Source organism: Arachis ipaensis, chromosome B9, assembly GCF_059453495.1.
Source record: "Arachis ipaensis isolate K30076 ecotype BB chromosome B9, ASM5945349v1, whole genome shotgun sequence".
Classification (NCBI taxonomy): domain Eukaryota; kingdom Viridiplantae; phylum Streptophyta; class Magnoliopsida; order Fabales; family Fabaceae; genus Arachis; species Arachis ipaensis.
In genome coordinates, this window is record NC_142444.1 from 136,933,260 (window position 1) to 136,947,299 (window position 14,040).

At 41.5% G+C, this 14,040-nt stretch overlaps 1 pseudogene; it reads right to left on the minus strand.

Annotated features, from left to right (window-relative positions):
- LOC148546493 (auxin-induced protein AUX28-like) overlaps window positions 1-14,040 on the minus strand; it is a 47,602-nt pseudogene that overhangs the window by 17,599 nt on the left and 15,963 nt on the right.

Sequence of the window (14,040 nt, forward strand, 5' to 3'; positions counted from 1 at the left end):
CACGAGTCATCAAAAGAAAGCGAGTTATAAGCGGCCACGATGGCACAACCCAGAGTTCAAAACATATCAAATACACAGCCCACGACCAACCAAATATCCAAAATAAAACCAAGTTTAAACAAACTAAAATAACAAGATATAATAAAACTACTCAAGGTCAACGATTCAGCCATCACGGACGGTCTTGAAAGCCCCCATTACAGACACGTCCACACCCGGAGCCAACATCGAAGCCTGAGCCCTCATCGTTTCCTCGGTGGCCACGATCGCACCCTTCGCATCAGCCAACAACTCCACCTTCTCCTTCTTCAGAGCAGTGACTTCGGCCTTCAAAACCTCCAGCTCGCCAAGAAGTACGGCAGCCTGAGAACCCGCGTCGGAAGTCCGTTACCGCTCTGCACCGAGCTGAGAAAGAAGCGAAGTCTCGACTTCGAAAAGACGGAGGATCTCTGCCCCAGCTTCCTCGGAAGACTTCACTGCCTTCTCTCTCGCTACCTCGGTGGCTTTGAGCTGCTCTTTCAACTTAGCCACCTCAGCTTGGGAATGACGGAGCTTCTTGTCCAACAAACTGACCTGAGCCATCACAGGCTCAGCCTTCCAGACAATAACAGCAGACCGGAGGAGGGCGCGATACACCGACTTTGCTTGAAAGGAAACATCACAATCATCAAAAAATGGCTCTGTGCCAGGCATCAAGTGCTAATTTATGAACCCCGAAGCATCAAAACGTCGATCCATCACAGTGGGCACAACACCCTCCTCCCCGAAGCTCTCACTGCTAGGCTCCTCAGGCCTCTTTCTCTTCTGAGAAGCCTCAGCAGCCGTAACCACAACGACTTCAGTCGAGTTCACAGGACCAGGTGAAGCCCGAGCATCAACCCTCACCCCAGATGAAACCACCTCCTGAGAAACAGCTCGAGAATCCGCAGCAGGATTAGAGGCAGGGGTAGTAGGAGACGCCGATGACCCCTCCTCCCGATCCATCACTGCCTTCAGCTGCGCCAGAGAAGTCAAACCACCAGCCATCTCAACTGAAAGAAACCAAAGAAAAACATCAAGTTACAAAATCGAAAAACAAGCGTGAAAACAGAGGAAAAGAAACAAGCCACACACCAATATACGTCCGACAGGCCACAGGATCCCCCATGACGTCTCGAGGATTTAATGGGCGCTCCCCGAACAAATGCCACAGAACACTAGCAATATCCCTATCCTCCGAAGACAAACCATCATAGCTAACCTTAGTCAAAACCGACGGCCCAGCACGAAAATTCCAATAAGTCGGAAACCGTCGCTCGCCCTCTAACGTCAACCAAAACGGATGATGCCCCTGGACAGGGCGCACCTTAAAATACTCCCTTTTAAAACCATGAAAAGAATCCTCAAACAAACCAAAAATGCGGCGATGAGGCTGAGCCCGGAATGACATATACCCTTTCTTATGCTTCCCCTCCTTAGTCGGAAGAGTGCATAAGAAAAGAAAGAGGAAAACAGAAACAGAAACCGGAAGATCGAGGTACTGACACACCAGCTGAAAAGAACGAACGGCGGCCCAGCTATTCGGGTGAAGCTGAGACGGTGCCACGAAACACCGACTCAGCAAATCTTGAACAAACGGCGAAAAAGGAAGCCGCACGCCGAGCCGAGTAAACATCGACTCATAAACCCACATCCAGTCCGGTACAGTGGGCGAATCGAGATTCAGATAGCAAACATTCTCATCGGCATCCGGGAGGGCAAGCTCATACTGCCACTCCACGTCGCTGCCACCACAATCGCCCCCTGATCATGGAGCCTTTGAAGATCAGCCTCCGTCATCCGAGACGGAACGCCCCACACATCGCAAGTCACCCAAGTATAGCGAGCAGGGACACCCCTGGAAAGGGCTATCGGAGTACCCACACCCTCACTCCTCTGCCGATGCATACCTAAAACAGGGAGGAGCACCATGATGAGCAGATATTTTATAAGCTTTTTGGGGTTAATTTCATGTAGTTTTTAGGATGTTTTAGTTAAGTTTTTAGTATATTTTCATTAGTTTCTAGGAAAAATTCATATTTCTGGACTTTACTATGAGTTTGTGTGCTTTTCTGTAATTTCAGATATTTTCTGGCTGAAATTAAGGGAGCTGAGCATAAATCTGATTCGGGCTGAAAAAGAATTGCTGATGCTGTTGGATTCTGACCTCTCTGCACTCGGAATAGATTTTCTGGAGCTACAGGAGTCCAATTGGCACGCTTTTAATTGCGTTGGAAAGTAGACATCCAGGGCTTTCCAGCAATATATAATAGTCCATACTTTGCTCAAGGATAGACGATGTAAACTGGCGTTCAACGCCAGTTCCATGTTGCAGTCTGGCATCCAGCGCCAGAAACAGGTTACAAGTTGGAGTTCAACGCCAGAAACAGGTTACAACCTGGCGTTGAACGCCCAAAACAGCCCAGGCACGTGAGAAGCTTTAGTCTCAGCCCAGCACACACCAAGTGGGCCCCAGAAGTGGATTTTTGCACTATCTATCATAGTTTACTCATTTTCTGTAAACCTAGGTTACTAGTTTAGTATTTAAACAACTTTTAGAGATTTTATTTTGTATCTCATGACATTTTAGATCTAAAATTTGTACCTTTTGGCAGCATGAGTCTCTAAACCCCATTGTTGGGGGTGAGGAGCTCTGCAGTGTCTCTATGAATTAATGCAAGTACTTCTATTTTCCATTCAAACATGCGTGTTCCTATCTAAGATATTCATTCGCGCTTAATTATGGAGAAGGTGATGATCCGTGACACTCATCACCTTTCTCAACCCATGAACGTGTGCATGACAACCACCTCCGTTCTATATTAGATTGAATGAGTATCTCTTAGATTCCATAATCAGAATCTTCATGGTATAAGCTAGGATTGATGGCGTCATTCAGGAGAATCCGCAAAAGTCTAAACCTTGTCTGTGGTATTCCGAGTAGGATTTTGGGATTGGATGACTGTGACGGGCTTCAAACTCGCGAGTGCTAGGCGTAGTGACAGACGCAAAAGGATAGTAAATCCTATTCTAGTATGATTGAGAACCTCTAGATGATTAGCCGTGCTGTGACAGAGTATTTGGACCATTTTCACTGAGCAGATGGGAAGTAGCCATTGACAACGGTGACACCTTACATAGAGCTTGCCATGGAAGGAACTTTGCACTTTTGCATGCATGAGGGAAGAGGAATACAAGAGAAAAGCTGAAATTCAGAAGACAAAGCATCTCCAAAACCCCAACATATTCTCCATTACTGCATAATAAGTATTTATTTCATACTCTCTTATTTTTCGTAATTCAATTTGATAAGTGAATTGTTTTCCTGACTAGGAGTTACAAGATAACCATAGATTGCTTCAAGCCAACAATCTCCGTGGGATTCGACCCTTACTCACGTAAGGTATTACTTGGACGACCCAGTGCACTTACTGGTTAGTTGTACGGAATTACATAGTGTGAAGTAATTTTCGTACACCAAGTTTTTGGCGCCGTTGCCGGGGATTGTTCGAGTTTGGACAACTGACGGTTTATTTTGTTGCTTAGATTAGGAAAATTTTTTCTTTTTGGTTTAGAGTCTTCTATTATTGTTTTTGGTTGAAATTTTCTTTTTAAAATCCTTATTTTCTTTTTTTTTTAAATTTTCAAAAAAATTTTTTAGTTATTAAAAATACTTCTTCAAAACAAGTGTTACATTTACTGCCCAATTGGCTAGAGCGTTGGTCTATGTTCTTGGTAATTGGGTATCTTGTTAAAATCTTTTTTTTGAAAAATAATTTTTCTTTGATTAAATATTGTGCCAAACTTTAAGTTTGGTGTTTTCTTGTTAATCTTTCTATAATTTTCGAAAATTTTAGTTTGGTTTGCTAAAAATTTTAAGTTTGGTGTTCTACCTTCATGTTCTTGTGGTTCTTGTGATTCTTCAAAGTGTTCTTGAGTTTTCCTTGTGTCTTGATTTTAAAATTTTTAAGTTTGGTGTTCCTTGGTGTTTTCCCTCCAAAATTTTCGAAAACAAGGAGCATTAGATCTAAAAAAATTTTAATCTTGTGCTATTTTATTGTTTTTCTCTTTCCTTATTAAATTCAAAAAAAATATCTTTTCTAACTATTTTAAGCTAATATTTCGAAATTCTTCATAAAAATTCAGATTTCAATTTCAAAAATTTTATCTTATCATATCTTAGTTGTCAAGTTTTTTTTTTAAAAAAAATCATATCTTTTTCAAAACCTCCTAACCACTTATTCTCTCTCTTCATTTTTTCGAAAATCCTCATAAAATATTTTCAATTTTTTTATTATAGTTTTTATTTTAATTTTATTTTATTATTTCGAATTTTTTTAATATAATAAAATAAATAAAATAAAGCCACATCATCTCCCTTTCTCCATCATGGATCTAAGTGGAAATGAACAGTCCAGAAGGACTCTGGGGTCATATGCTAACCCCACCACTGCTTCATATGGGAGTAGTATCAGTATACCCTCCATTGGAGTCAGTAGCTTTGAGTTGAATCCTCAGCTCATTATCATGGTGCAGCAAAGTTGCCAGTATTCCGGTCTTCCACAGGAAGAACCTACAGAGTTTCTAGCACAGTTTTTACAAATTACTGACACAGTACATGATAAGGAAGTAGATCAAGATGTCTACAGATTATTACTGTTCCCATTTGCTGTAAAAGACCAAGCTAAGAGGTGGTTAAATAACCAACCTAAGGCTAGCATAAAGACATGGAAACAGCTGACAGAAAAATTCCTGAATCAATACTTTCCTCCAAAACGGATGACACAGCTAAGGCTGGACATCCAAGGCTTTAAACAAGGAGATAATGAATCTCTTTATGATGCCTGGGAGAGATACAGAGAGATGCTAAGAAAATGCCCCTCTGAAATGTTTTCAGAGTGGGTTCAGCTAGACATCTTCTATTATGGGCTTACAGAAAGAGCTCAGATGTCTCTAGACTACTCAGCTGGTGGATCTATCCACATAAAGAAGACAATTGAAGAAGCTCAAGAGCTCATTGATATAGTTGCCAGAAATCAGCATCTGTACTTAAGCAGCGAACCTTCCATGAAAGAAGAGGCTAAAACAGTGGCTACTGAACTCAGTCCTGCTGAACAAGCTACTGAATTCAATCAGCAATTGGATTTTCTAACAAAACAGTTAGCCGAATTCAAGGAGAGACTACAAGAGACAAGGATGGCTAATATAAATATGGAAGAACAATTAAAGCAAACAAAGTAGCAGCTGTCAAAACAAATAACAGAAGAATGCCAAGCAGTTCAATTAAGAACTGGGAAAATATTAAATACCCCACCTCAAGGCAGCAGGAAGCCAAGAAATGAGAAAACTACCCAAATTCCATCTGAGGATAGTAAGAGCCCGGGGAAAAATAATTCTGGTGCTAAAACGCCAGAAATTGGGTGGAAGGCTGGCACTGAACGCCCAAACCATGCTCAGGACTAGCGTTCAACGCCAGAAACAAGCAAGGAACTGGCGTTGAACGCCCAAAGGAAGCACAGTTCTGGCGTTCAGACGGCAAGAACAGATGAGGAGTTGGCGTCTAACGTCACTCCAGCTTCCAACCCTGGCACTCAATTGCCAGTGAGGGATCAGACACACACAAGTGCTGATGACAACCCCTCTAAAAGGGCTTCTTCAACCACTTCTGTAGGAAATAAACCTGCAGCAACCAAAGTTGAGGAATATAAAGCCAAGATACCTTATCCTCAAAAACTCCACCAAGAGGAGCAGGATAAGCAATTTGCTCGCTTTGTAGATTATCTCAGGACTCTTAAAATAAAGATTCCGTTTGTAGAAGCACTTGAGCAAATACCTTCTTATGCCAAGTTCATCAAAGAGATCTTGAGTCATAAGAAGGATTGGAGAGAAACTGAAAGAGTTCTCCTCACTGAAGAATGCAGTGCAGTCATTCTGAAAAATTTCCCAGAAAAGCTTAAAGATCCCGGAAGCTTTCTGATACCATGCACATTAGAGGGTAATTGCACTAGGACAGCTCTATGCGATCTTGGGGCAAGCATCAACCTAATACTTGCATCCACCATCAGAAAGCTTGGTTTAACAGAAGAAGTTAAACCGACCCGGATATGTCTCCAACTTGCTGATGGCTCCATTAAATACCCATCAGGCGTGATTGAGGACATGATTGTTAGGGTTGGGCCATTCGCCTTTCCCACTGACTTTGTAGTGCTGGAAATGGAGGAGCACAAGAGTGCTACTCTCATTCAAGGAAGACCTTTCCTAGCAACTGGACGAACTCTCATTGACGTCCAACAGGGGAAAATAACCCTGAGAGTCAATGAGGATGAGTTTAAGTTGAATGCTGTCAATGCCATGCAGCATCCAGACACACCAAAAGACTGCATGAAAGCTGATCTTATTGACTCTCTGGTGGAGGAGATCAAAATGGCTGAGAGTCTCCAATCAGAGCTGGAAAACATTTTTAAAGATGTTCCACATGATCTAGAGGATTCAGAGAAATTGAAAGAGCCTCTGAAATTTCCTCAGGGAGAGGAAAAACCTCCTAAACCCGAGCTCAAACCATTACCACCATCCCTGAAATATGCATTTCTGGGAGAAGGTGATACTTTTCCAGTGATCATAAGCTCTGCTTTAAATCCACAGGAAGAGGAAGCACTAATTCAAGTGCTAAGGACACACAAGACAGCTCTTGGGTGGTCCATAAGTGACCTTAAGGGCATAAGCCCAGCTAGATGCATGCACAAGATCTTATTGGAGGACAATGCTAAGCCAGTGGTTCAACCACAGAGGCGGCTAAATCCTGTAATGAAGGAAGTGGTGCAGAAAGAGGTTACCAAATTACTAGAGGCTGGGATTATTTATCCTATTTCTGATAGCCCCTGGGTGAGCCCTGTTCAAGTTGTCCCCAAAAAGGGAGGCATGACAGTGGTTCATAATGAAAAAAATAAACTGGTTCCTACAAGAACAGTTACAGGGTGGCGCATGTGTATTGACTACAGAAGGCTCAATACAGCCACCAGGAAGGATCACTTTCCTTTACCATTCATAGACCAGATGCTAGAGAGACTAGCAGGTCATGATTATTACTGCTTTTTGGACGTCTATTCAGGCTACAACCAAATTGCAGTAGATCCCCAGGATCAAGAGAAAATAGCATTCACATGTCCATCTGGAGTATTTGCTTACAGAAGGATGCCATTTGGGTTGTGTAATGCACCTGCAACCTTTAAGAGATGCATGCTCTCTATTTTCTCTGATATGGTGGAAAAATTTTTGGAAGTCTTCATGGATGACTTCTCAATATATGGAGACTCATTCAGCTCCTGTCTTGATCACCTGACACTGGTTTTGAAAAGATGGCAAGAGACCAACCTGGTTTTAAACTGGGAAAAATGTCACTTTATGGTGACTGAAGGGATTGTCCTTGGGCATAAAATTTCAAACAAGGGAATAGAGGTGGATCAAGCTAAAATAGAGGTAATTGAAAAATTACCACCACCTGCCAATGTTAAGGCAATCAGAAGCTTTCTGGGGCATGCAGGATTCTATAGGAGGTTTATAAAGGATTTTTCAAAAATTGCAAAACCTCTAAGCAACCTGCTAGCTGCTGACACACCATTTTTTTTTGACACAGAGTGCCTGCAGGCGTTTGAAACTCTGAAAGCTAAGCTGGTCACAGCACCAGTTATCTCTGCACCAGACTGGACTTTACCATTCGAATTAATGTGTGATACCAGTGATCACGCCATTGGTGCAGTACTGGGGCAGAGGCATGACAAACTTCTGCATGTCATTTATTATGCTAGCTGTGTTTTAAATGATGCCCAGAAAAATTACACAACCACAGAAAAGGAATTGCTTGCAGTGGTCTATGCCATTGACAAGTTTAGATCATACTTAGTAGGATCAAAAGTGATTGTGTACACTGACCATGCTGCTCTTAAATATCTACTTACAAAGCAGGATTCAAAACCCAGGCTTATAAGATGGGTATTGCTTCTGCAAGAGTTTGATATAGAAATAAGAGACAGAAAAGGGACAGAAAACCAAGTGGCTGATCATCTATCCTGAATAGAGCCCGTAGAGGGGGCGCCCTCTCCTTCTATTGAGATCTCTGAAACCTTTCTGGATGAGCATTTGTTCGCCATTCAGGAAACACCATGGTTTGCAGACATTGCAAACTATAAAGCTGCAAGGTTCATACCCAAGGCGTACAGCAGGCAACAAAAGAAAAAATTAATTTCTGATGCAAAGTACTACTTGTGGGATGAACCCTATCTCTTTAAGAGATGTGCAGACGGAATAATCCGTAGGTGTGTGCCTAGAGAAGAAGCACAGAGCATCTTTTGGCATTTCCATGGGTCACAATATGGAGGTCATTTCGGAGGTGAGCGAACAGCCACCAAGGTCCTCCAATGTGGTTTCTACTGGCCTACACTCTACAGAGATTCCCGAGAGTTTGTACGTAACTTTGACAGTTGCCAGAGAGCTGGTAATTTGCCTCATAGTTATGCCATGTCTCAACAAGGAATCTTAGAGATTGAGTTGTTTGATGTATGGGGAATTGATTTCATGGGGCCTTTCCCACCATCATACTCAAACACTTATATTCTGGTGGCAGTTGACTATGTATCAAAATGGGTAGAGGCCATTGCCACACCCACCAATGATACTAAAACAGTGCTGAAGTTCCTCCAGAAACACATATTCAATAGGTTTGGTGTCCCTAGGGTACTAATCAGTGATGGGGGCACTCACTTCTGTAACAAACAGCTTTACTCTGCCTTGGTCCGGTATGGGATTCGCCACAAGGTGGCGACTCCATATCATCCACAGACAAATGGGCAAGCTGAAGTTTCTAACAGAGAACTGAAAAGAATCCTGGAACGGACTGTAAGTACCCGTAGAAAGGATTGGGCACGAAGCTTGGATGATGCTCTGTGGGCTTACAGAACAGCATTCAAGACTCCTATAGGGACCTCTCCGTACCAACTTGTGTATGGTAAGGCTTGTCACCTGCCCGTGGAACTGGAACATAAGGCCTACTGGGCAACCAGATTCCTAAACTTTGATGCCAAACTAGCTGGAGAAAAAAGATTGCACCAGCTGAATGAGCTAGAGGAATTCAGATTCACTGCTTTCGAAAATGCCAAGCTTTATAAAGAGAAATCTAAAAGGTGGCATGACAGAAAGCTGTCATCTAGAATATTTGAACCAAGACAAAAGGTTCTGTTGTTTAACTCTAGGCTCAGGCTATTTCCCGGGAAACTGAAATCCTAGTGGAGGGGACCATATATGATTACAAGTGTATCACCATATGGTTATGTGGAGCTTCAAGACATTGACTCTGATAGGAAGTTCATTGTTAATGGACAGAGAATCAAGCACTATCTTGAAGGTAATGTTGAGCAAGAGTGCTCAAGGCTGAGGCTAGATTAAAAAGCTCAGCAAGGTCCAGCTAAAGACAATAAAGAAGCGCTTGCTGGGAGGCAACCCAGCCATTGGCATCACTTTCTCTGGCATTTTGCCCTATTCTTAATTTTATTTGTTTATATAAAGTTCATTGTTAATAAGGTAAAGAGTCCATTGCATAAGTTCACAGAGTTACAGAAGGATTCAGCACGCAAAATAGAGAGAAAAAGCTCACTGGCAAGAAAACGCCAGTAAGAGGCACAATTGGGCGTTCAACGCCCAAAAGAAGCATCCACTGGGTGTTGAACGCCAGTAAGGATAGCTATCTGGGCGTTAAACGCCAGAAAGAAGCTCCTTCTGGGCGTTTAACGCCAGATTTACAGCGTCCTGGGCATTCAGAAAAACGCCCAGTGACAAAGGAGTTCCTGGCGTTCAACGCCAGAAAGATGCAACAGCTGGGCGTTGAATGCCCAGGAGAAGCAGCAATTGGGCGTTAAACGCCCAAAACATGCAGCATTTGGCCTTTAACGCCAGGATGGTGGGGAGGAGGTAAATTCGTTTTTTTTTTCATATTTTTCATTTTAATTTTGATTTTCATGTTTCAATTCATGATTTCTTGCATAAACATGTTACAAACCCTAATTTCTAAGAACCCTAATTTCTAAAAACCCTACTTTAAAAATATTAAATGTATCTTAATCCATAAACACAAATTCTTTTTCAATCCAATCCAACTTTTTTTCAAATTTTCCAAAACAAATCTATCTCTTTTCCTTCTAAAATCTTTTCAACTCATCAATATCTTTTTCAAATCTCCACATTATCTTTTTCAAAATCCAAATTTATCTTTTTCAAATATCTTTCTTATCTTTTCAATCTTAATTCACATCTTTTCATATCATACTTTTTTTTAAATCATATCTTTTATCTTATCTTTTTAATATTTTCGAAAATCCCATCCCCCTCCCTTTTAAAACCACATTCGGCCTCCCTCCTCTCATCCACCATTCGACACAAGCTCTCCTTCTACCCATCTCCTTTCTTTTCTTTTGCTTGAGGACAAGCAAACCTCTAAGTTTGGTGTGTTTATCCGTGATCACTAAACCATACCCACTAAGATCATGGCTCCTAAAGGAAACCAACCCACTCCAAGAGGCAAGAAAGAGAGTATTCCAAAACCACTTTGGAATCAAGAGAGGTTCTTAACCAAAGAACATTCAGACCATTACTACAAAATAATGGGTCTAAGATCAGTGATCCCGGAAGTCAAGTTCGATCTGAAAGAAGATGAATATCCGGAGATCCAAGAGCAGATTCGAAACAGGAACTGGGAAGTCCTAGCTAATCCTGAAACGAAAGTGGGAAGGAATATGGTTCAGGAATTCTATGCTAATCTGTGGCAAACAGACAGACAGAGAATATCTGGAACTGCCCTCTATGACTATCGGACTATGGTCAGAGGAAAGATTGTTCACATCCACCCTGACAAAATCAGGGAGATCTTTAAGCTACCTCAGCTGAAAGATGACCCAGACTCCTTCAATAGGAGAATGATGAGAACAAACAAGGGCCTGGATAAGATTCTAGAGGATATATGCATCCTTGGAGCCAGGTGGACCACCAGCAGCAAGGGTGTCCCAAATCAACTCAAAAGAGAAGATCTCAAACCAGTCGCCAGAGGATGGCTGGACTTCATTGGGCATTCTATATTGCCCACTAGCAACCGTTCTGAAGTCACCGTCAAAAGAGCAGTGATGATCCATTGCATTATGTTGGGAAAAGAAGTGGAAGTTCATCAATTGATTCCATCTGAATTTTACATACTTGCAAACAAGAACTCCAAAGATGCCAGGTTGGCTTATCCAAGCCTAATCTCTATGCTCTGCAAAGATGCTGGAGTAAGGATGGGAATAACGGAGTACATCTCAGTGGAGCAACCAATCACTAAAACCACAATGGAAAAACAACAAATGCAGGATGACCCCATCAAGAGGAGGGCGCAAGAATTCCTCCCGGAAGTCCCTCAATTTGAATATTGGGAATAGCTTGAAGCATCTGTCACCAAGTTGCAAGAATCTATGAACCAAATAAAGGAAGAACAGCAAAATCAAAACAGTATGCTCTGCAAACTGCTCAGGGAACAAGAAGAGTAAGGGCGTGACTTAAAGGAACTAAAGCATCAGAAGTTATCTGTGGAAGGACCAAGCACCCCACAGACTAGAGGAACATCCACATCCCAAACTCAAGGTTGTTGAGTTCTAATCTTAGCCTTAACTCTGTGATCATTGTTCTTATTTGAGTTTTACTTTAAAAGTTATAGTAGTAATTAGTAGTGATTTTATCTCCAATTAAGCTATAATTTATTTTTCTCATCATCATTAAACATGAATAAAATAGAAGATTTTTTTAGAATAAGGAGGCAATAATTTTCGAGTTTTTAATAAAACAAATTCTAATTGTTTACATGTGGTGGCAATGCTTTCTGCCTTCTGAATGAATGCTTGAATAATGCATATGTCTTTGGAATTTGATGTTCTTGAATGTTAAATATGTTGGCTCTTGAAAGAATGATGAACATGAGACATGTTATTGGTAATCTGAAAAATCATAAAAATGATTCTTGAAGCAAGAAAAAGCAGTGAATACAAAGCTTGCAAAAAAAAAAGCAAGCAGAAAAAGCCAATAGCCCTTAAAATCAAAAGGCAAGGGTAATAAAAAGGATCTAAGACTTTGAGCATCAGTGGATAGGAGGGCCTGAGGAAGCCAAATCCTGGTCTAAGCGGCTAAACCAAGCTGTCCCTAACCATGTGCTTGTGGCGTGAAGGTGTCAAGTGAAAACTTGAGACTGAGCGGTTAAAGTCAAGGTCCAAAGCAAAAAGAAGAGTGTGCTTAAGAACCCTGGACACCTCTAATTGGGGACTTTAGCAAAGTTGAGTCACAATCTGGAAAGGTTCACCCAATTATGTGTCTGTGGCATTTATGTATCCGGTGGTAATACTGGAAAACAAAGTGCTTAGGGCCACGGCCAAGACTCATAAAGTAGCTGTGTTCAAGAATCAACATACTGAACTAGGAGAATCAATAACACTATCTGAATTCTAAGTTCCTATAGATGCCAATCATTCTGAGCTTCAATGGATAAAGTGAGATGCCAAAACTGTTCAGAAGCAAAAAGCTACTAGTCCCGCTCATCTAATTAGAATCTGAGCTTCACTCAAAAACTCTGAGATATTATTGCTTCATGACTTATTTGTATTCTATTTTATTTGTCTAGTTGCTTGGGGACAAGCAACAGTTTAAGTTTGGTGTTGTGATGAACGGATATTTTATACGCTTTTTGGGGTTAATTTCATATAGTTTTTAGGATATTTTAGTTAAGTTTTTAGTATATTTTCATTAGTTTCTAGGAAAAATTCATATTTCTGGACTTTACTATGAGTTTGTCTGCTTTTCTGTAATTTCAGGTATTTTCTGGCTGAAATTGAGGGAGCTGAGCAAAAATCTGATTCGGGCTGAAAAAGAATTGCTGATGCTGTTGGATTCTGACCTCTCTGCACTTGGAATGGATTTTCTGGAGCTACAGGAGTTCAATTGGCACGCTTCCAATTGCGTTGGAAAGTAGACATCCAGGGCTTTCCAGAAATATATAATAGTCCATACTTTGCTCAAGGATAAACGACGTAAACTGGTGTTCAACGCCAGTTCCATGTTGCAATCTGGCATCCAGCGCCAGAAACAGGTTACAAGTTGGAGTTCAACGCCAGAAATAGGTTACAACCTGGCGTTGAACGCCCAAAACAGCCCAGGAACGTGAGAAGCTTTAGTCTCAGCCCCAGCACACACCAAGTGGGCCCCAGAAGTGGATTTCTGCACTATCTATCATAGTTTACTCATTTTCTGTAAACCTAGGTTACTAGTTTAGTATTTAAACAATTTTTAGAGATTTTATTTTGTATCTCATGATATTTTAGATCTGAAATTTGTACCTTTTGGCAGCATGAGTCTCTAAACCCCATTGTTGGGGGTGAGGAGCTCTGCAGCGTCTCTATGAATTAATGCAAGTACTTCTATTTTCCATTCAAACATGCGTGTTCCTATCTAAGATATTCATTCGCGCTTAATTATGGAGAAGGTGATGATCCGTGACACTCATCACCTTCCTCAACCCATGAACGTGTGCATGACAACCACCTCCGTTCTATATTAGATTGAATGAGTATCTCTTAGATTCCATAATCAGAATCTTCGTGGTATAAGCTAGGATTGATGGGGTCATTCAGGAGAATCCGGAAAGTCTAAACCTTGTCTGTGGTATTCCGAGTAGGATTTTGGGATTGGATGTGACGGGCTTCAAACTCGCGAGTGCTGGGCATAGTGACAGACGCAAAAGGATAGTAAATCTTATTCCAGTATGATCGAGAACCTCTAGATGATTAGCCGTGCTGTGACAGAGCATTTGGACCATTTTCACTGAGGAGATGGGAAGTAGCCATTGACAACGGTGACACCTTACATAGAGCTTGCCATGGAAGGAACTTTGCACTTTTGCATGCATGAGGGAAGAGGAATACAAGAGAAAAGCTGAAATTCAGAAGACAAAGCATCTCCAAA